This window comes from Macaca thibetana, chromosome 8 (assembly GCF_024542745.1).
Source record: "Macaca thibetana thibetana isolate TM-01 chromosome 8, ASM2454274v1, whole genome shotgun sequence".
Taxonomy (NCBI): domain Eukaryota; kingdom Metazoa; phylum Chordata; class Mammalia; order Primates; family Cercopithecidae; genus Macaca; species Macaca thibetana.
Window position 1 is genome coordinate 73,308,033 of NC_065585.1, and position 24,232 is coordinate 73,332,264.

General features: G+C 38.6%; 1 protein-coding gene and 1 pseudogene across 7 annotated transcripts in view; both read left to right on the plus strand.

Annotated features, from left to right (window-relative positions):
• EYA1 (EYA transcriptional coactivator and phosphatase 1) overlaps positions 1-24,232 on the plus strand; it is a 338,095-nt gene that overhangs the window by 77,616 nt on the left and 236,247 nt on the right. The window lies entirely within an intron of this gene.
• LOC126961476 (trafficking protein particle complex subunit 2-like) lies at positions 13,266-16,650 on the plus strand (annotated as a pseudogene).

Sequence of the window (24,232 nt, forward strand, 5' to 3'; positions counted from 1 at the left end):
TGACTGATGGAAAAATGGCAGGGATAGAGAGGTAAATAAATACAGACTTGCCCTAAGTCTCAGAGGCTAAAGTAAAAGCCAGAGTAGAAAGCAAATCATTTGAAACAAAATATGCAGTTTTCCCTTTATTCTTTAAAATCCTATTGGAAAGCAATTGCATAGATCTTCTGATTAGGCCATCTTCAGGAAGACTCTCATAGGTTTTGGTGGAAAGGGAAACCATCTGGCCAGTCTTGCTAGAGAACACTAGCAAAGGGAGAACACTTTCCCAGTGTTAGTTACATTTTTTGTTTGTTTGTTGTAAGTAACAGCTACTGACTCTGGCAAATTTAAAAGATGGTTTATTGAATGGACGCTGTTATAGCTCATAGAATCAAAGGCCTTGGTGAACAACCAAACCTCTAGAAGGGGAGCCGCTGGGGCAATTCAGGGACCCTAACTTTAGAGTTTTGCCATTAGGATATCTCAGATCTAGTGGCCTCCCATTTCTTGAGTCTTCATTTTGATGATCAAATGATCAAGAGAAAGAATCTGATTGATCTAGCCAAGATCATGTATCTACGCTTAGACCAGTCAGTTATAGCCAAGAGGAAAGTCAAAGGCACTGATGTGATAGACACGTGAGGCCCACATTTACATATCTGGCCATTCCAGGAGAAAGAGAAACCCCTGTGAGTCTGGGATGCACCTAATGGGCATTCGCCTAAGTCCAAATGTGCTAAAAGATAATGTAAAAACAATCGACTGCATAGTACATATATATTTACAATGCACAAGCACAACTAATTTTACATCTCAGAAAACAGAGTGTGGTTTTGGTTCAGTGTCATCTTCTAAGGCAACAGAAGGAACTAATTGGGTGTTTACAATGTGCTAAGTGTGGTAAGCAGGACACATGCATTATTTCCTTTGATCTTCAAACAATGCTGTGAGATAGGCACTATTTTCACACCCATTTTACCGGGGAGGAAGCTGAAATGTAAAAAGTGGTAGGAGTGCTTGCATACAGCTTTGATTCCGCAATTTTAAGAAGTCACTGACATTTCTCCAACTGAATAAAACACACCCAGTACTTACCACATTAAAATATAACTGTTTTTAGCTCTTCTTTCCTCCTAAGATTTGAGCAACTTGAGGACAGATTTTTTTTCTTTACTTATGTCTGTATTTAACATGTACTAGAGTGCCTAAAACATACTATATGTTATAATTAGTTTGAATTAATAAAAGAATAAATGAATGAACATTTGACCTGGTCAGATGCTAAGTTCCAAGCTCCTAATTGTCACAATTGAATTCGTTAAATCTTACTGCTAGATAACATGCCAACAGCAAGAAACACTTATGTAGCCTTTGCTAACTTTAAGATAAATAATTTGAGAGTTTATGAATATTCGGAGAAAAATAAGACATAATGCATCCCCTTAGAGGGTTTAAAATTTATTCACAGTGATAAAATTTCTAAAAATAAATGTAAAAATTTGATAAGTACTAAATTTGCAATGTTAAATGGACTCAGTGCTGTAGGAGCTCAGAGGAGCAAGTTATCTCAAAGGCTAGGGCAGGCAGTAGGGAAAGGTGTCACGGTGAACCCAGAATTACTGGGCATTGAACATATTGGACTTACACACCTGGAGGGAAGAATAGGCAGGGAAAACAGCACTAACAACAATATATCATTAAGAAATGTTTATGGACATTACAAATATATTTTATTGTGGTAAAACATACATAACATTTACCATTTTAATCATTTAGAGTATACAGTTCAGTAGCACTGTGTATATCCACGATGCATGTTTGTGATGTTTTTGGAAAACAATGGTTAGACAAGTTCTAACCAGTTACCTGCTGGAAATTCTATTAGAGGGATGTAACTTTGGGTTATATTATAAAACTTCCATTGGACTCCAACCCTCAGGTTATTTATAAAAAAATTGCAACATGATTTCCATAGGCCTGTAATTGCAAAGCTGGTGTGCCTAGAAATGTGAAGTCAAAAGTTAGGAGCTAAACCATACCAGATGAGAGAGAGTAGTGAGTGGGAAGACCAGACACCAGAGTTTTAACAACATCTCTGCTATTTATGGGGTTATTCTTTGCCTAATGGGATGAACTTGGGCAAGTTATATCTCTAAGGTGCCTTTCTAATAATAAATCCCATGGATCCAAATGTATAAAAATAGTTTATAAAAGAATGTCCCTGTGTTTCTTTGAAAACAGAGATAAATGTGGTCTTAGTACTTAAATGTGGAGACCTACATAGTAGTCTAGCTCAGTTCTGCCAGTGCCCTTGGATCAGTTATGCCATCAAGACTTTGCTCTTGAGTAGCTCAAACTTTGTCCAAGTCAGGATTACAGACACCTTTCTTGCTAGTGTTCAATTCAGTGTGACATCTGTTAACCGAGACTTAGTAAATCATCTAACCAACAAAAGGAAAATTCAAATTGTTCAAGACTTAACTGAATGTGGTGAAGTATTACAGAAAATTTAATGAAACTCAATCTGTAGATGTTCTAATGTATAAAAATCATTGTTATCAGTCTATTAATTTTTCAGATAATTGTGCATGTATACTCATGCATAATCATGTATCATTTCTGCCAGTATCCATACCAACCAATGACCACTTCAGATGTGATGTATTTTGATATGCTTTCAACCCCAGTCAATGACTCTAATGGGAAGAAGCCCTTAGGCACTTAGAACCATTTATTAAGAAACTCTCAAAATTAATTACAAAATAGTGCGTTTTAAATAGTACCCTAGAGACATGAAAAATCATTTGATTCCAAAGGTGCCAAACTTGGAAACAGGAAATAGCTCATAACTTGTTTAACATGTTAGGCAAAACACAACAACTTCTCTTTTTCCTAGGTACTAGTAATTTTTTGTTATTGTTCCTTCTTAGAAGAAAATACACCACAAAAGAAGGATATTGACTTATAAGACATTTGATACTCTGCAACAATGCCCTAGTTGGCAAACTGCTAAGATGACTCTAATGCCCAATCCATTAGACATTGTCTTAGAAAAAAGGGATATTTTAAAATGTTGGACCCTGAAAACACATTAATTTTTCATATTTTAAAAATATGTGTTTAAAAACATATGGTTTTAAATTCTATCTATGTTTTAAAATAATGTATATATATATATATATTCTAACATAGGTATAATTCTCTTTCTCATATTTTGGAGGAGAACTCAGCTCCAACATACCACAATAAAATAAATTCTTAATTTTACTTATAAACGTAAAAGCCTAAAATGGTTTAGAATATGACTGTGTACCTTTTTATTCCCAACTGGTGTTTCATCTGATGATGGAAATAAATATTATAAGGTCCATATAGTAATCTCATTGTGAGGAAACATAAAAGTTTAAACAAAAAGTCACTTTAAAATTTATATGTTAGATGACTCTTATCCAAACCCCAGTGGTAAGAAGAATAGACGGAGACTTCTGAACAGTAATGTGAGTCTCTGTTTCCTATATCTTAACTTTCAGGAGTTCTCTTTTTCTCCCAAGTTTCTTCTTGTAAACATATATAAAAATCTTCTTGCTCTATTATTTTTATTCCTTTTCAATGAGAAAACAATAACATGTTTAATTTAGAAAACCACTTTTAAGGTTCTCCATTGGGAAACATTGTGTCAAGAGGTATAAATCTGTGGTCATACATTTGTAGTGTGTGTAGCTGTCCTGAATATTGATTAAGGATTATATCTCTACACCTGCTCACATAAAATGATGTACATGCTTATTGATATTTTACAGTCATTGCATGTTATTCTTATTCACGTTTTAAGACTTTGGGTTTAAACGTAATTGAGGCAAGTCATACTATATGTATGCACAATACTTCATATCACTCATGTTAACTGAAAATTTTAAGTGCTATTCTCTTCTATTATTACTGTGAATAATTTTGCATTGCCTTTTCTGATTTCAAAAAAAGCTTTTGAAAAAAACTTTTCAGAAGAACAGAGTTCTACTGAATAAACATTGCTTTTTGAATGTTTTGTGCTTACTCATATATGCAAAAATCTTTTATTCTTCCTTGTGTGCTCTGACATAAATACCATGTTGCCCAGAAATTGTTGCTTGAATATTTCTGTGGTCACATTTAGTCGTATTTCTGAGGCCATCAAAGCTGTTATGAGGTTTTTCAGTACTAATCTCCCCATCATTTCAGAAGTATTGCCAGCTCTATTCTCAAACCTTTTAATAAAACAACAAAATTATTTTCCTGCACAAAGGTGTATCTTTCCAGAGCAAAAGATTTCAGTTGCCCATCTAGGGCAGAATGTTTTGATGGACAATCTTTTCATTTATTCTGTGAAATATGAAAGTGACCATTTGTTTTGTAGAAATTGTGTCTTTCCATCACCTTGGAAACAATAGGTAACTAATAATTTGAATAGATGGACGAATAAATAATACAGTTATTTTTAACTTTGTGAATAATTTTGCCTTGCCTTTTGTGATTTTAAAAAAAACTTTTCATAATACCCCACTTCTCAATACCACCACAATAGAAATTAAATTTCTTTTTTTTTTTTTTTTTGAGACGGAGTCTCGCTCTGTCGCCCAGGCTGGAGTGTAGTGGCCGGATCTCAGCTCACTGCAAGCTCCGCCTCCCGGGTTCGGGCCATTCTCCTGTCTCAGCCTCCTGAGTAGCTGGGACTACAGGCGCCCGCCACCTCGCCCGGCTAGTTTTTTTTTTGTATTTTTTAGTAGAGACGGGGTTTCACCGTGTTAGCCAGGATGGTCTCGATCTCCTGACCTAGTGATCCACCTGTCTCGGCCTCCCAAAGTGCTGGGATTACAGGCTTGAGCCACCGCGCCCGGCCTAGAAATTAAATTTCGACATGAATTTTGGAGGGGACACATTCAAACCATACTAATTGTGAATATAAATTTATGTATTTTAAAGATAAACTAAATATTCTGAGTATTGTGCATTTTATATTATCCTTTTATGTATTTATTTATGTATGTATGTATGTATTTATTTATCTGAAATGGAGTCTCATTCTGTTGCCCAGGCTGGAGTGCATGGCGCAATCTTGGCTCACTGCAACCTCTGCCTTCCAGATTCAAGCAATTCTCCTGCCTCAGCCTCCTGAGTAGCTGGGATTACAGACATGAACCACCATACCTGACTAATTTTTATATTTTCAGTAGAGACAGGGTTTCACCATGTTGGCTAGACTAGTCTCGAACTCCTGGCCTTGAGCGATTTGCCTGCCTCAGCCTCCTAATGTGCTGGGATTATAGGGGTGAGCTACCACACCTGGCCTCTTCTTCCTTTTAACCAATTTCTTTGATGGTGTGGCCAGTTACAAATCTTGTTTGCATTGTATAAGGAGGTTTCTACTCTATTTGTTTACCTTAATATTATCAACAGCATTTGCATTCTAAATATAATTATATAGAGGCAATAAACATACAGTCTTAAGAGTAACATAATTTAACATTTGTCCTCAATCCTTTCTGAACAAAGTGGGCAGTAGTAAAGTATTATTTAGTGAAAAGATGTTAAATTTAGATATCTGGCATTTGAAAAATAAATGAAATTGTTCTACTTTATCATTTCAAGTTTCTTTGAAGCTTTATATGAGTTCCACATATCATTTTACAATAAGACATATTAGTATTTGTGGAAACTGAGTAAAAAATGATCCTATGTTACTCAGGGGGAAGTTGTAATCTTGGTTTTGAAAATAGACAGTAATGTTCAGAAATGTAATAGGCAATGTCCTACATGTCCTTTGCAAGATCACCAATAGGAAGTGAGTCTGAAAGTAAATTTAAACACAAGGCTTGTAATTTTAGATAAATAGTATGTGTAGAATGCATACTATTATTGAATTTAAAAGAATGATTACTGTAGGTTATAATTTATATTTTATGCTGTCTTCATTTTCTAATAAGTAAGTTGAGGCTTAGAAATCTCAAATTATATTAATAAGTTTATCCGTAAACAAAACTTCGATGATAAATAATTGCTAATGTAGTGTACTCAATACCCACTACCAAGATTCCATAATTATGCCAGCATTACAATGCATTCTAAATATGTTCTGTCTGTATCTATTGGGCCAACTAGGCCCGTTGCATTGCCTGTTGAGTTTGGCTTGGTAGCGCCCTTTACCTGTGTAAGTGGCACAGACAGGGAAAACGAGAAAGATGGCTGTTTCTGATGAAGACAATTTAAATGGACTTGCAACTTAGAACGGTACCTCAAGGCAAGAAGGTGAAAGAAACCAGCAATGCACATTTGTCATTAAAGGCGAGCAAGAATGTGGAGGAGAAGCATTAATGTGGCATCAGTAGCTAAAAAGTCAGTGAGTTTTTTAGATACGAAGATTGGGGTGAAATTTGTCACTTACAGGCAAATGGCTATAGGAGAAGTTTGGGAAGGGGCCCACTGAGGAGGAGGGAGGATAGAAGATGTGGAAGAATGCAGTCCTCGGGGAGAGCAGCGCCTGAGGAGGGTAATAGGGTGAGTACTATCTGGAGGAAGATTATTTAGATGTGGTAGTAGAAAGTTGTATGAGTAACTACCTAAAGAAAATCTGTTTAGTGGGTTCTGTTATTATAACGTAGTGGAAATGATCCAAAAAGGCACATTTGATGAATTTGAATCCCAGTTTAGATAGTCATTACTCTCCTTTAGCTTTAACTCTACAGAGGAATGTTTTTTACACTAAAGAAAACGTGAAGGTGAGAAAGCTCCAAGAAGAGGGAAAACATTTAGGAATGAGGACAACAGGAAAGGAAAGTCAATGAAAGACTGTTGTCTTCAGGAATTCAGCAATGGTCCAAGGGACTGTTGAAAACTGTTCTGTGACAACGGTGGCAGACCAGTAGAAATGGGACACTAGAGAATGTATCGCACTTAAGTAAAGATGTACCCTAACATGTATATGTAAATATTTGTGTATATGTGTCCTCTGTGTGTGTGTGAGAGTGAGAGCCAGTGAGCGAGCGAGAGAGAGAGAGAAAAAGCATGTATGTGTTAAGAAATAAACTAAGCATAATGTGTGATTTCAAATGTTAGTATCAGACATAGAAAATTAGACTGGAATTAACCTTAGAGATCTTCTCATCCAGCTTTTTGTGTCATGATACATGAAGCTTTCTTCAGCATTTCACTAGGGTGGTTGTCTACCTACAGCTTAGAGCAATCTAGTGAAAATGAACTCAGGTTTACAAAGCAGTCCATTCTATTGTCTATAGACACATTGGTAATTCTGTAGGGGAACACATTTCTCTCTGTACTTGTGAGATTCATTGCCACAGAACACCACTTTGGCTTCTGAAACTGTGGATGAGAAAACCATGTACCTTTAGTCTAACTCTGTGCCATCTAATACAGTAGCTAGCCACTAGCCATATGTGGCTATTGAACATGTGAAATGTGGTTAGTCCCAAATTGAGATGTTCTGGACATACCAGATTTTGAAGGCTATTGCAAACACAAAAGAGTCTAAAATATCTCATTAATAATTTTGACATTAATTATATGTTGAAATGGTAGTATTTGGGGTATTTTGGATTCAATAAAATATATTACTGAAATTAATTTGACATCTTTGTTACTTTTAAAAATGTGGCTACTAGAAAAATTTCAAATTGATGGCAGTGGCGGGGATGTCCACAGCAGCCGCTGCCATCACGCTGGCTGCAGTGGGGAGGTACAGCCAGTAGTGCCAGGAGTGCTTGTGCAAGCAACAATGGCAGACACTGGTCCTCTGTGCCCCATGTCCCTGAGGCAGCTGACTGTACCACCCCCACTTTCACATGCCTGGGCAGGACCTGCTCCCAGGCCCGGACCCTCCACCACTCTAGACCCCGGACCCTGTTGCCACTCTCACCCACCACTGCTGCCCGGAGGGCACAGGGCGAAGGCAGAGCTGGGCCTGGGGTGGTACTGCACTCCAGGAGCCAGTGGGAGCCAGGGACAAGGAGGAATCCCCTGGAGCCTGCCACCCTGGGAGCCACTAGGGCCAGGCTGAACTGCCTGCCAGTGGGACAGCAACACAGTTGAGCACAGAGGGGTGAGCAGAGAGGGGCCCAGCGATGGCCTGGAGCCACCATCCCAGGCTGCAAGGAGGCGCAGCTGGGGCCACCTACATACTCCGTAGAGCGGGTGGGAGTCCTGCCCTCCAAGGCACTGAACCTGGGCATCTTTGCACCTCTGTACACTTGGGGGCCTGGGAAGGCTCCCATTCCCCTGCAGACTCAGGGATAGGTGTCTGCTCCCACTGCCTGGCCTCTCCCTGTTCCTGGCACCCACTCCGATCTCGGAGTGGAGTTGGAGATGAGCCCGAGCTGAGCCCGGCTGGGTGTGTGCACACTTGCAGCAGCACTGGCATGCCAGCCTCCTGCCACCTTGGCTTCTTCTGGACTTTGGGCACCAATAAGCATGGTTGGGGAAACCAACTGGTTGCTGAGGACAGCTCAGATACTGGCCCACAGGTGCCCCTTGACTCAAGAAGCCTGGGCACCATGGACAGTGGCAGGAGGCAGACAGGCTCCTGAGCAGAAGGGGTGAGTCCCCATTGAGGGGCCCCACCTTCAGGTCAGGGAGGTCCTAAAGACTAAGGGCTGGCTTCCAGTCCTAAGGACTGGAATAGGAACTTGTGGTGCCCTTTCTGGGCCCAGCCATGGTCACCCATGAGCCAATCAGCATGCACTTCCTTCCCTCTGAGACCCATAAAAGCCCCAGGCTCAGCCAGAGCCGGACAGAAGATGAGACAACCAGCTGTAGAGAGGAGCTACCCTAGCTGCTGCGACTTGAACACTTGTTGGGATGACCTGTCTGCAGAGAGGAGCTACTCTCTGCTAGGAGCTGAACACTTGATAGGATACCCTGGCTAGGGAATGGAGCTTCCTCCTGAGAGACACCCTGGCTGTATAATAGAGCTACCCCCTGAGAATCTCCTCTGAGCCATTCTATCCTCTTCATCTTTCTCATCCTCCACTTGTCTGCATACTTCATTCTTTTTGGTCTCAGCACAAGAACTTGAGACCTCCCAAATAGTGAGGCTAAAAGAGTTGTAACACAAACAGGGCTGAAACATGCCCCTTGCTTGCCACACTGCTGGCAAAGAGAAGGAGAGAAGAGCTGTGGCCCTCCAGGGGGCCCAGACCTGGGAGCTCAGCTCCCCAAGCCAGGGCTGTGATTCTCTCTTTGGGGTCCTGTGGTTCCTGGCATATCCTAGTTTCTGGGTGCTACCACATACCCCGTTGCTAGCTGTGGAAGCTGTTTGCAGTGTGCCTTGTTTGGCCACAGTCTCACAGAGAGCCAGCACCAGTGCCAGCACCTGGAGCTGTGTCCCACCATGGCAGCTGGCATGTTTGACTGTGCAATGTTCAGACCCCACGGTCACTCACACACCCCTTGCTGCTCCATGCCTGACTCCCCTTTGGCAAATATGGAATCCAGGCCGGTAGCATGAGCCAGGCGCAGCCTGCCAGACCAAGTGGGCAGAACAAGCCCAGCAGCCTGAGCAAAACTTGGATGCCTGTTGGGCAGAGGAATCACTGGCCACAAAGGTTTCTGGCCAGAAAAGCAACACCCCAAGAATCCTGCAACAAAATTACATAAAATTACATGAAAACCTCAAGATTATACACTCACATTATATTTCTATTGGACAGTGTTGGTCAACATTATACTTATAACCAATTGCTTTATTTGCATATGCCCTTTTTTCTTCCTTATATCTAGCTTTCACCAGACAAGGCAATTAACAGAAAATATAAACTTTCAAGTTCTTTGATTTCTAGCCAAAGACTTCAAAGGCCCTACAGCTACTTCCCCATTCTCTAGAGACTGTATTATTTAAATCAGTGTTTCCCAAACTTCCAGGATCACCAGCATTGCCTGGGGTGCTTGCTAAAGTTGAGCTGTCTAAGTCTCTCCCATATCTACAGAAACAGCTGCTTCTGGGACAGTCCTATGGCAGCAGTGTTTGGGAAACTTTTCATTAGGGAAGAAGAATCCACAATGGTTTTCCATTTGCATAGGACAAAATGTGCACTTTTTGAAATACTTCACAGCCTGGTTAAATCCTGTCTTCGCATTGTGGTTTCCTTCTCCGCTTCTTCCCACCACTTTCCAGTCATGACAACCTGCTCATTAGGTTCTTTCTTGCTTTGGGTTGAATTAGTTTCTCCACCTGTCTGAAATGCCTCCTCCTGGCTCTTCTAAGCCTGATGGGTTCTAACTTTGTTACTGGCCCTTGTAAGAAGCTTGCCTTCATATTCTCCCCGCTCCAGACAAAGATAAGTGCTCTCTACTCCTTTATAGTATTTTTCCTCTAGAAAGGAACACAATCCAGGCTGCACATTCGAATCACCTGAAACTTTTAAAACTGATGCTCAGGTTACTTCCCTAGAATTTTGAGTTGCTTGGTCTGTGGCAGGCCATGGCTGTTAAAATTTTTCTTTTCAACCTTCTCAGGATACCAGTATTGAGAATCACATTTGGTGATTTGAGCACAGTCTTATTTCAGAAATTTATCACAAATTATTATAATTACTTGTTTACATAGATCTCTTCATCTTAGATTGAGCACCTGGAGAATGTGAACAATGTCTTCTGTATCACAAATGCTGGAGGTGCAAAAAATGTTCAAATGCTTTTTCAGTGAAGAGTTTAAGGAACTTCTCTTGGTGTGAGTTGATGAGTGGATGACAGAGGTAACAAAGGAATATGTGAAGAAAATTACTTAAATCAATTTTGAAAATTTCGAGGCAAATTACTAAGATACTTTACACATTTCTCTGACATAACCTTGGACTTCTCCCCACATTCTCCTGTGCTCATTATTGGCATGCCCCTTGGCATCATCTTTATCCATTAAGTGAAATTTGCTGGAGGAATCTCAAAAATCTTGTAGAAGTTGACTGCAGCCAAACTTTTATATGCGGTTCTCACTTCCATAACTTTAATTTTTGTTTCAATTCCTGCAAAGCCTGTACCTAACTGGATTCTTTTCTCCTCGCTTCATGGCTATACTGGCTTTCAAAACACCTCCAGTTGTTTTGCCTTTAAGTTTCGGTGCAATGGGCTATTTAACCTTCCAAACTGGCTGCACTGACCTTCATTCTCTTCATAAACATAAACCTCTGAAAGATCTGTGAAAGTGCCTTGCTTCTCTTGTCTCCATGTTAATCAAGGTCTACATAAGCTTCTTACTTATACTTTTATTTTTTATTTTTTGAGACGGAGTCTCGCTGTGTCTCCCAGGCTGGAGTGCAGTGGCGTGATCTCGGCTCACTGCAAGCTCCGCCTCCCGGGTTCACGCCATTCTCCCGCCTCAGCCTCCCAAGTAGCTGGAACTACAGGCGCCCGCCACCACGCCCGGCTAGTTTTTTTGTATTTTTAGTAGAGACGGGGTTTCACCATGTTAGCCAGGATAGTCTCGATCTCCTGACCTCGTGATCCACCCGCCTCGGCCTCCCAAAGTGCTGGGATTACAGGCTTGAGCCACCACACCCGGCCTTATACTTTTATTTTTGCTATTTATTTTAAATGAATTTTTCTTAGCATTATATGCTTTTTCAAATGTAAAATATTCTCTTTTCTGAGAGATTTTTTCTTTCTCCCTTTTTATTGTTTTCTCTATGTTTATGTTAAATTCTATACTGTTCATCATACTCTGAGAGTAAAAATTAGTTATGTGTTTTTTATTTGTCCTTGCAACACTGCTCTTAACATATCATATGTTCCTGGACCCAAATCCTCATGTCTTCAATTATTATTTGCATACCTAATATCTGTTCTTTTTAGTAAATAAATTAATATTTCAATTAAGCTCATTTTCCAATTTTGTGAGTATATTCTAGATTATCAGCATATGAATTTAGAAATTGAACTTTAACAGATTAGGAGCCTGTAATTAAGATGAAAAGTGAGTCAAACTCAAGTCCACAACTTAACATAAAGTAGCCTTAATGCATATACTAATTCTTGATGAAATGATCTCTTGTGAGTTGATATTGGAAGACTAAAAACTTCATAAATCAGAAAAGGTAATTAATGAAGATATGTTCATTTCACCAACTGATAGGTTTTCAGAAGAGGAACCACATAATTATGACCTTCTCTGGTAAAGATAAAGATATGTAAAGATAGTTTTAAAGAAGAATCTTAATTATAAGGATAATAAATAAGAAAACTTGAAAAAAACAAAAATAATTCCCCATAAACCCATAACCAGATTGGTGTTTCATATATTTCATATATTTCTTTCTGGCATTGTGTGTGTACATGTATAATTTACAAATTTGTCTCATATCATAGATAGTTTCATATTCTGCTCTTATTCTTTATGATATTTTCTCCAATAATTAGTTTCTGAAGATATAATTTTAAATGACAGTATAATATTTAATCCATTCACACAAAGTTTTTAAAAATATTCTTCCACTGTTTAAATATTCTGGTTGTTCCATATTTGTGCTTCTATACTTATTGCTGTGATGATGAACACGTGTACATTAGGAATTATTCCAGAAGTGTGGTTAGTAGGTCCAAAATCATGTAACCTTTGAAAGCCTATTCATACGTAGTGCCAAATCATATTCCAGGACAATTTATCAGTTTATATTCCCATCAGCATTGCATAAAAATATTTATAATTACACTGTACCTTCATCAACATTCAAAATATGGTCTGAATCCTCAATTTAATGGGTGATAAATAGTATAGTAGTGTGCATTTCTCTGACGATTAATGTGAATGAATGTTTATTCCTGTTTACTAGCTGTTTGCATTTCTTCTTTTGCATGTTTTTATTAGTTCATAATCTTTGCTTAATTGTGAAGTCATTTTACAGAAGTTAAAAGCATTATAGAAATGTAATTCCATTTTAGCCTATGCATTTATGGTTATAATTTTGGCTAATTCCAGTATCCACAGATTGCAGTCTCTTTCCTGGTAAGGTCATCCGTGGGTCTCTTTCTTATTCCCTTTTTATATACGGGAATACCTCATTTTATTGCACCTGCTTTATTGTGCTTTGCAGATAGTGCAGTTTTTATGAATAGAAGGTTCGTGGCAAGCCTGCCTCAAGCTAGTCTATTGGTGCCATTTTCCCAACAGCACATGCTCACTTTGTGTCTCAGTGTCACATTTTGTTAATTCTTCTGATATTTCAATCATTTTCATAATTACTGTATCTGTTATGATAATCTGTAATTTTTGATCTCTGATTTTAAAGGTTCCGGGGTGCCACAAACCATACCCATGTAAGACGATGAACTTAATTGATCAATGTATGTGTTCCAACTACTCCACTTACCACCTGCTCTCCCATTCTCCTTGCTTTCCTCAGGCCTCCCTATTCCCTGAGACACAACAATATTCAAATTAGGTCAGTTAATAACCCTACAATGGCCTCAAAGTGTTCCACTGAAAGGATAGGCACAAGCCTTTCACTTTAAATCAAAAGCTAGGAAATGATTAAGTTTAATGAGAAAGGCATGTTGAAAACTAAGACAGGCCAAAAGTAGGCCTCTTGTGCCAAATGGTTAGCCAAGTTGTTAATTCAAAAGAAAAGTCCTTGAAGTGAATTACAAGTGTTACTTCAGTGAATACATGAATGATAAGAAAACAAAACAGCCTATTGCTGATATGGAGAAAGTTGTAGTGGTCGGGGTAGAAAATCAAACTAGCTACAGCATCCCCTTAAGCCAAAGCCTAATCTAGAGCAAGGCCCTAACTCTCTTCACTTATCTGAAGACTGGCAGAGGTGAGGAAACTGGAGAAGAAAAGTTTAAAGCTAACAGAGGTTGGTTCCTGAGGTTAACATAAAAGTGTAGGGTGAAACAAACACTCAGTAGAAGCTGCAGCAAGTTTCCAGAACTTCTGCAGCAAGTTTCCAGAAGATCTAGGCTAAGATCGTTGATGAAGGTGCCTACACTAAACAAGAGTTTCAATATAAACAAAAGTCTTCCTGTGGAAGAAGATACCATCCAGGACTTTCACAGCTAAAGAGAAGTCAATGCCTGGTTTCAAAGCTTCAAAGGTCAGGCAGTCTCTCTCGTTAGGGGCTGATGCAGCCGGTGAGTTTAAGTTGAATCCATTGTTCTTTTCCCATTCTGAAAATCTTAGGGCTCTCAAGGATGACACTAAATCTGCTCTGCCTGTGCTTGCTATAAATGAAACAATAAAGCCTAGATGATAAAACACCTGTCTACAGCATGGCTTATTAAATATTTTAAGCCCAGTGTTGAGACCTACTGCTCAGGAAAAAAGATTCCCTTTTTCTAAAACAAAAATTACTCTTCATTGAAATGCTCCTAGTCATTCAGGATCTCTGGTGGAGATGTACAAGGAGATTACTGTTGTTTTCATGCCTGCCAACACAGTTTCCATTCTGCAGCCCATGGATCAAGGAGTAATTTCAACTTTCAAGTCTTGTTATTGGCTGAATGCACCAAGTGTCAGTTTCAGTTGTGGGAACTGATTTTGTTACAATGTTGTTTCACTGCAGGAGCCATATATTGAAGACAATGTCTGGAAGCTTCCACTTTGTAATTGTTGGCCACCATGATAATCCAGTTTTTGAAATGGAGTTTTTTTTCCCAGCTGGGAAAGTAGAATCCAAAGGCAACCATCGTTACCCATAGCTCATGCTGTTTGCAACCTCATAGATAACATGTGGGTGTCGAAGAACATGCACTTGAAAACTGTGGACAAGTGCAACAAGTGTTTTCTGTCGGCATTCGTAACTCCAGGGCACATAATATTTTTAATTATGCTTTATGACATATGGCAAGAAGATGGCATAAATAACTACTTTACTGATGTTTAGCATTTACACATAAAGTTTGCAATGAATCCATTTTATGAACCCAGTTCTCCTATTTGTTCATGTGCATTTGACAGAAAAGTTCAGTTTCTTGGGAAAGGAGACACTTTTTAAGCTGAATGTAGAAAAATTCTAAAACAAATGATAACACCTCAATGGAGTATACTGAGGAATGTGAACATTGTAAGTAACTTGATTAAATATCTTGGAAAAAATTTTTAAAAACTATTTTTCATAAGGCTTTAGCTGCCATAGATAATGATTCCTCTGATGGATCTAGGGAAAGTACATTGAAAACCATCTGGACAGCATTCACTATTCTAGATGCCATTAAGAATATTTGTGATTCCTAGGAGATCAAAATATAAACATTAACAGGAGTTTGGAAAAAGCTGATTCCAGCCCTACATGGGTAAGCTGGAGGAGTTCAAGACTTCAGTGGAGGAAGTAACTGTGAATGTGGTGGAAATAGCAAGAGAAGTAGAATTAGAGTGGATCCTCAAGATGTGACTGAGTTGCTACAATCTTATGATAAAATTTGAACAAATGAGGAGTTGTTTCCTTTGGATGAGCCAAGAAAGTGGTTTCTTGAGAGGGAATCCACTCCTACTGAAGATGCCATGAACATTATTGAAATGACAGCAAAGTACTTAGAATATTACATCAGCTTAGTTGAGAAAAACAGAGGCAGGGTTTGAGAAGATTGTCCTTACTTTTGCGAGAAGTCCTACTGTGCATGAAAGGCTCTTAAATACAAAAAATTAGCCAGGCATGGTGGCATGCGCCTGTAGTCCCAGCTACTTGGGAGGCTGAAGCAGAATTGTTTGAACCTGGAAGGTGTAGGTTGCAGTGAGCCAAGATCACACCACTGCACTCCAGCCTGGGTAACAGAGCGAGACTCCATTTCTAATAAAAAGACTCTTAAATGGCTTTGCATTCCATGCTACAGAGAAATATTTTTGAAAGAAAGAGTCAATTGATCAATTGATGTGGCAAATTTTATTGTTGTCTTATTTTAAGGAATTGCCACAGACACCCAACCTTCAGCAACCTCCACCCTGCTCAGTCAGTAGCCATCAACATTGAGGCAGGACTTTTCACAACCAAAAGACTTGCTGAATGATCAGATAATTATTTGCACTTTTTAGAAATAAAGTATTTTTAATTGAGGTATGTCCACTGTGTTATTAGACATAATGCTTTTACAGACTTAATAGACTATAGTGTTAACTTTTATAAGCACTGGGAAGCAAAAAAATTTGTGTGACTTACTTTATTGCAATATTCACATTAATTGCTGTGATCTGGAATCAAATTTTCACTATTTCTGAAATATGCCTGTATTAGCATTCAGTGGTGATGAATTATCACAACTTAATACAATTAGATAGAACTTTTAAAATAAACATGAACTGCACAAAACAGATCAATCTGAAAAGCTTAGAGGTGCAGACAACTAGGGATGGTTTAGAATAAATGCTGTTCTACTGTGTGGTAATGTCAGTCATTGTGAAGTAAGTAGCACTAGTGAAAAGATGAGATGTCTGAGATTCCTGGATCATACATGAAGAAGGCTTTTGAAGTGGTAGTTCTGGCCTTTTGCAGACTTTACCAATGCCTATATTTCAGACTTTTAAAAAAATAGATTAGGAGTGGTGATAGGTAGCCATTTAGTAGAAGTCTAAGGCAAGATGTATTTGGATTGATTAAAAGTTGAGAAAGCTAAGGACCCTAAAGAGGAGGAAGGTCTGGGATGGGTGATAAAAGATAAAGAGGGTTATTATCTTTTTTGATGGAGGGAGCATAAAAGTTGGGCCCATCACTGATTTTACATGTGTGTATGTATGTGTGTGTGTGTGTGTGTGTGTATATATATATATATATATAAAAAAATTATCAATAATGAGGTTTCAGAGCATGACAGCTCTACTAACTTCAAAGCAATGTAGGAGCTACTTGGCATTTTTTTGTTTTGCTGGACATATAGTGGTTGCTCAGTGCCTGTTCATTGAGATTGCAGGATAACTAAGCTGCTACTTTAAGATAAGCCACAAGTAATATGGGCAGGAGCATTTTATAAAGACCTAGTAAAGTATAATGTGAAATATTTTAGCATTGCTTTCAAGTTCTGAAAGTCTCAGGCAAATAGACAGTAATGCTAAGATCAATCATAACTGCAGTCGTTCACTCTGAACCTAATGGCCAAAGACAGGCAGATCTGAGTGGCAAAGGTGCAACCAGAAATAACTACCAATCCTAAAAATAGCAGCTGTTGCAATAATTCAAAAGATGGTTTTTAACATCTTTGCTGACTGTGAATTGCTGTTCATTTGTCTTCTTATTGAAATTTGCAGCTTAACAGGAAATACAGAGAAAAATTTTATCATCATGTGTTTCAATAGTGGATTTTCTTGAGGCAGTGGATATTATGGTTGTAATAGTCCGTTTTCACACTGCTATAAAGATACTACTCAGGATTGGGTGATTTTAAACAGAGGAGATTTAATTGACTCACAGTTCTGCATGGCTGCCAGGGGGTGGGGCTCAGGAAACTTACATGGCAGAGGGGAAGCAGTCACTTTCTTCACAAGGCAGCAGGAGAGAGTGTGAACCTGTGAAGAAGGAACTGTCAAACACTCATAAAACCATTAGGCCTCATGAGCACTCACTCACTATCATGAGAACATCGTGGGGGAAACCACCCCTATGATCCAATTACCTCCCACCAGGACCCGCCCTCGACACCTGGGGATTATGGAGATTACAATTAAAGATAGATTTGGGTGGGAACACAACCAAAGCATATCAATGGTGTTTTAAAAATTATTTGAACTTGAGGGCATGTGAATGTTTAATAAATAATATTGCAAAATATGTATTTAAATGTTTCATACAGTTCTGAAGACTTTTCAGAAATAAAGCCAAATGTTTTAAAAATATATATATTTACCAAGTCCTTATGTCTGAAACTGGTATAGTTCAGGCTTCTTTGTTTCAGTCAATTGTAGTCTCCTAATTTATTATTCTAGAGAAGAAGTGAGCAAAATGAGAGTAGAAAGGAGGTTATGATGTAAGATGAAGGCCTGTATAACTCATACCTTTGTTAATTAATAAAAAGTTTAGAATGGGCCAGGCACAGTGGCTCACGCCTGTAATCCCAGCACTTTGGGAGGCCAAGGTGGGTGGATCACGAGGTCAGGAGATTGAGACCATCCTGGCTAACATGGTGAAACCCCATATCTACTAAAAATACAAAAAATTAGCTGGGCGTGGTGGCAGGCACCTGTAGTCCCAGCTACTCGGGAGGCTGAGGCAGAAGAATGGCGTGAACCTGGGAGGCGGAGCTTGCAGTGAGCTGAGATCCAGCCACTGCACTCCAGCCTGGGCGACAGAGTGAGACTCCGTCTCAAAAAAAAAAAAAAAAAAAAAAAAAGTTTAGAATGATTTGTGAAGACAACACAAATCAAAGTCCCAATATGAAATACACATCTAGGAAGTGAGATCCTAAATATTATTAATAACATTACTTAAAAAAAATCAGTTCCTATTGCTTACATTCTTACTGTCATTAGGTATCAAGCCAGACAAAAATGTTATTTTATCTTCAGCATAGACTAAGGGTAAGTCTACTTTTGCATTTTACTTAACTGATAGTTTTTATTTAAAATAATAAAATAATTATTGGATAGTCTTTGATTATCTGTTACTCTAAAGTCTCCACTTCCGCTACCAATTTCAACTTCTATTAAATCACTAGTGAAAGTATAAAATCCAATCTCTTTGCTAGCAAAAGTCATTTAGTATAGTAATAGTAGTAAAAGAGGTAATATGGAATGGGATTTTTAAAATGAACGAGGATGGATGATGAAGGTAAATTTTTTAATAGCTGAACTCAGCTAAACTCTGGAAGCAGATTCAAAATTTCTCAAAGCACACATACACACTAAAAAATAACATAACATAACATAACATAAAGCAATGCAAAAGGTATTCTACTAGTGGCAATGTAAAAAAATTGGGCAAATTATCTTGTGAAAACTCAGAGGGTTTTTTGATAGGGTCTGATTTGAGTTCCACTTCTCTCCAATTTCACACATGGTTTGAATTAACGTCTCTAGCTGTTGGAAAAAAAATATTACATTTTAGGATTGCATTTAAAAGTGCATAGTTTCCACAAATAGGTTGGTAATGGCCATCTTGAGGAATATTTTTCTAAAGATAGTTTTAATATCACTACCTCCCACAAAGTGAAATCTGGTTGATGGTGTAGACAGTTCAAATCCAACATCAATGGTTAGGGGTATAGTCCCTTTATACATTTATAAGTTCAGATATAAAATTCTGGCTAATTCTAACCCCTCAGTGTAGGTCTGGTGCTGTATCAAATACCTGCTGTATGCAAGAAGCACATACAGATGCCCAGTCACTCAGTACCAAGTTAGTGCTCCTCTTGTCCTGGTACCAAATCGTTCCAACCTAAGATCAGGCCTGAGTGGCAGCACCTCCTGTCCTTACATTTTAATTTCACTTAGTTGACTAAATCTTCAATACTGTGTGCTACATTTTTAGTGCCAAAATCTATCCACTTAACACCTTTCTAGGTCACCATTTCTGCCCCCTTTCAATCTATGGTCTTGTGTTCTGTTCCTGCCAAACAATAACTTCATTCGTGGTTCCGCTTTCTGAAAGCCCTAGAATGAGTCTTCTTGTTGCTGTCTTTTCTATATCCGTGTCCCCACATGTCTTTCCTTAGAAGAGTGAGTGCCTACTTTTACTCACGTTAAGATTCAGTCCTGACTTATCCTGGTCATGAACCATTTTTGCTTTGTTAGAAAGGAATATTGGGTCTTGTTTTCCAGCTTTGAGAAGAACTCATTTTATGTACACAGGTCACCTAAGTTGCAGTAAATTAATTTGATGGAGGTTATCTGCGCATAGGTGTAGAATAAACACAAATATGATTTATACTTCTTCTTAGGAACAAATGCCTATAGCAAACCAACCATTCACTCAGTCGCTAGATCTTTATAGGAAACAGTGTTGTCACATATGCAGGAATCCAGATCACAGAAGCTTTTGAACTCAAATTACTGTGTGTCTGGCCTTTCTATAGAAAACAAATGGTTAAGTTCATTGGTGTTTGTAGAAATGCTTTAGAAAGCTGTCTGCTTACTCACTAACACTTTAGCTTTCCTGATGTTCTTTAAAATTCTGGTTTGCATAAGGGCAAAACTTAAATTAGATGTTAAAATATCTTCTACCAAGGGTATCAGAACTTGGAGGCTTTAAGGGTGGACTCAACTGGGCTTACAGTAATATCATTCAGTGGCATGTCAGGGCAAACACTAAATATGCAAGGCCAGTGTAACATGGGGAGTGGGTGTGAGAGAATTATTCTTGGAAATGTGAGTTTTCTTTGAATCAGTGTTATAGAGGCCTGTGTATAGTCATTGTGCTCTTGCAGATGCAGATTAGGTATTAAAAATAATTCTGCCCATAATCCCAGCACTTTGGGAGGTCAAGGAGGGTGGATCACTTGAGGCCAGGCATTCAAGACCAGCCTGTCCAACATGACGAAACCCTGTCTCTACTGAAAATACAAAAGTTAGCCAGGCATGATGGCACGTGCTTTACCTGGGTGGCTAAGGCACGAGAATTGCTTGAATCTGGGAGGCAGAGGTTGCAGTGAGTCAAGATTGTGCCACTGCACTCCAGCCTGGGCAACAGAGCAAGACTATCCAAAAAAAAAAAAATCAATTTTCTTCAAATCCCTGAAATCCAAATCTGTCTCTGCCATAGATTTTTTCCAGCTAGACATTGTAGAACGTTGACCAATCATCCCACTCCACATAATATTGGGATATTGGGGTGGAGGGATGCTGGGTTATTCATCATTATCTTTCTATCCTGGACCATTTTCTCAAAGGTGTTTTAATACCTAGCCATGACATTCTTCTGTTGTTTTTTTCTGTGTGGGTGGCAGATTCTACTATAAGTAGCTTTTCTAAAATAGTCTTGTTGATAGCCAGTTTGTTGGTAATATTTGCTGTATGGTGTATTAATTCTCATCAGTTGAGAATATGTAATAGAGTCCCCTGTAATGGTTCTCATTTTGTTATGAGTGTAACTAATGGGAAAATAAAAAGTGATCTGTAATACACATAAATAAAAGTATTTCAGAGATAAAGTATTATGACTTCAGTATTGACCAGGACATGATAAATAGGGGACACATGTTCCCACTCTTGTGTATTAACTCTGTGATTTTGGTCAAGTAAGCTCAAGAATCTCAGTTTGCTTGTTTGTAAATCATGATGGTAGTAACATCAACACATAGTGATATTATAAAGACTAATTGAGTTAATGCATTATGAAACCCATAGCAAAGTACCTGCCATAATACCTAATATTCATGCTCAATATAACATAAATTGAGAATCTGCAAATGCAGAAGTTTTGATGGATGCCAGAAAAAAATTTGACTTTCAGAATCAATACAACTCTCTGTTAATTGATCCACATTATATTATAGTCATCCTGAGATAAAGAGGCAGAATCAGAAACTGCCTACAGCTTATGGATTTCTGAGTTACAAGCTGAGATACTTTCTGGTTCAACTTGGAGAAGGGCACATGCATAAATGTTATGATAGCATATACAAACAAGAAAATAAGATTCCATTATCTGGGAATCTTGTTGTCTAAGAAGCAGTTCACTTGCCTACAGATTCAAATGTCTTCAAAAGAAAAGATCCATTTCCCACAGGACCCATTGATTAATGGTTCAGTCCAGTCCTCAGAGAACTATTGGAAGAATTAAAAGAGATGTTATGGGTGAAGAGTTTAGTGCATTGCCTTACTTGTACTAAGAACTAAATAACTATTAACTATTAGTTTATCTAACTTTGTCCTTATTCACAACTTATAGGTGGGATATTATCTTAGTCTGCTTAGGCTATTATAACAAAATACCATAAATAGGTGGCTTAAACAGCAGAAATTTATTTCTGACAGTTCTGGGAGCTGGCAAGTTCAAGATCAAGGTGTAGGCAGATTGGCTTCTGGTGAGGGCCTGCTTCTGTGCTTGTAGATAGCTGTCTTCTCACTTTATCCTCCCATGGCCTTTCCTAGGTGTGCGCTCCCAGAAAGAGAAATATCTCATGTCTCTTTTTCTTTTTTATAAGCAAATTAATTCCATAATGAGGGCCCTGACCTCATGACCTAATCTAATTACTTCCCAAATACCCCACTTCTAAATACCATTGCACTAATTGAGTAGAGAAATTGAGAGTCTGACTGCTCATTAAGCACAACTCTACTCACCATACTTCCTTTAGTACCAGTAGGTGCTTGGCGAATGTTTGTGGAATGAATGAATGAGTAGTCTTGCAACTGAGTTAATATCATTAGGAGAAGGATTGACCCAGACCATTAAGCTTTACAACTCTGCTTCCATGCTGCTAACACCAGAATGAATGGTAAGCCAAATAATGCCATGAATGGTGGAAATTATGGAGGAGGCCAATGAGTGTTTATTGAATGAATTAATTGGAAAATGTGAATCTACCCTAAAGTACAGGCCCCAGAATTATGCTCAGACATTTAACAGTTCTCAGGGTGTTTCCTGGGACACCAGCTGATTGCACAACATCCTAACTGGTGCATAACGGTCAAACCCCAGCTTATAACTGCAACTCCCGTTTCTTTCCATACCCCCTTTACCACCACCCCCCACCTCCAACTTATAGTGACTGGGGAACTACCTGATTCCAATCCTTCCCACTGGAAACCAAACAAACTCAATGAGTCAAGCAGCAAATTACAATGGATCAGGGACCTTGATAGATGGTACTGAGTAAGAGTTATGGCTAGGTGTTCAAGCATTTTGGGTTCTAGTCCCAGCTTTGGTGCCACCTCATCTTGTAAGCAGGAAAAAAGGTGTTAACCTTTCTGAGATTCAGCTTTACAGAATCATCTGGGCCTTTACTGGCCTCGGTGGTTCAGTGACTGAATAGAGCCCCCCATATCAAAATCTCTGACCTCATATTTGGGTCCCGTCTTGGCTTGCTCCTTGCTACCTGATGGTAGGTATCCTGGCTGCTCAAGTTCTGGTGCAACCTGACTGCTTGAGTTGCACTTGCTGCCTGCTCTGGCCAATTCTTATCTCAGGATTTTTCTCCCAGATACCAGATCTATGAACTGCTGTGACCTGTCAGATCCACAAAGACATTCTCAAAACCTCCATACACAGATTTGGCACCTGGAAGTTTTGCCACCTTGCCATCTAAGCAGCAGCTGGAGATCTATCTCCTGATCTTCTCTGTCTTCCTGGAGCTTTTCACTGTAGCATTGCTGGTCTCAGTCGGGTTCTTGTATGTGCCATGGTTACTCCGGGGCCCTCCACTTGGATGCTTCTTCCTTTCTCTCCATCTGCACACACTCTCCACATTCCAAGCATCACTGTAACCCTCACATGTTTCATGAAAGCATCACCTGTCATTTCGTCTGCACTGGTCAACCCTGACAGCACTTTCTGCCTGTACCACTCAGTGTAATCTTATTAAATATTTAAAGTATCTGTAATTCTTCCATGAAATATAATGATCCTTAGGGACAAGAATTGTAACTTGTGCCTTTCTTCAGTGTCCAGCACAATGTTATGTATAAGGTAGTAGGTATTTGAATTTATTTACTTCATTATTTATTTAGGTTATTTATTATATATAAATGTATTGCATACAATAATTAATTCACTGAAGACCATTTCATTGTGATCAAGTTAGTTGGTTATCATTCTGTATTCGATGTATTTGTTTTCTTGTCTTCCAAAGGTCATTCCTAGCACATCAGAGTAATTGCAAAATTCTCTTGTTCTTGGGAAAGAAAATATAAATTAAAGGCAATTTTATTCTATTTCTGTTTATTGTTTTTGGGTGAGAATTAGCAAGATGGTAAGGAAATCATCTAGGACTTATAAGTCCTTGGAGATTTGGGAGGTCACTTCTTGATATCCTGGAGTACCCGAAGAAGTTTTCAGTGGTTTCTAGAACTCTTCATGCATGACCCATTCAGAATAGATGTTTTGTCAAGGTTGTTTCAGATCCCTGATTTAAATATTTTTAATGTGCCACAAATTTTAAATATCCCCAAGTAATCATTCTTTAATACCTTGATTCTCAAATTGAATGTCATATTCCTCTTGGTTTTATTATCTATCAAAAGTTGTTTTTCCAACTGCTTGTCTCTTGGTATAGAACTCCTTTGTCATTATTTTTTCAATATGTAATCTCTTCAGATCATCTGGTACAGTTTGTCAACAGTCATTCAATTTCCATTTTCTAGCCCTGTGGACTAGGTGGTGTATATATATAATTTTACCTCATTTTTCACTAA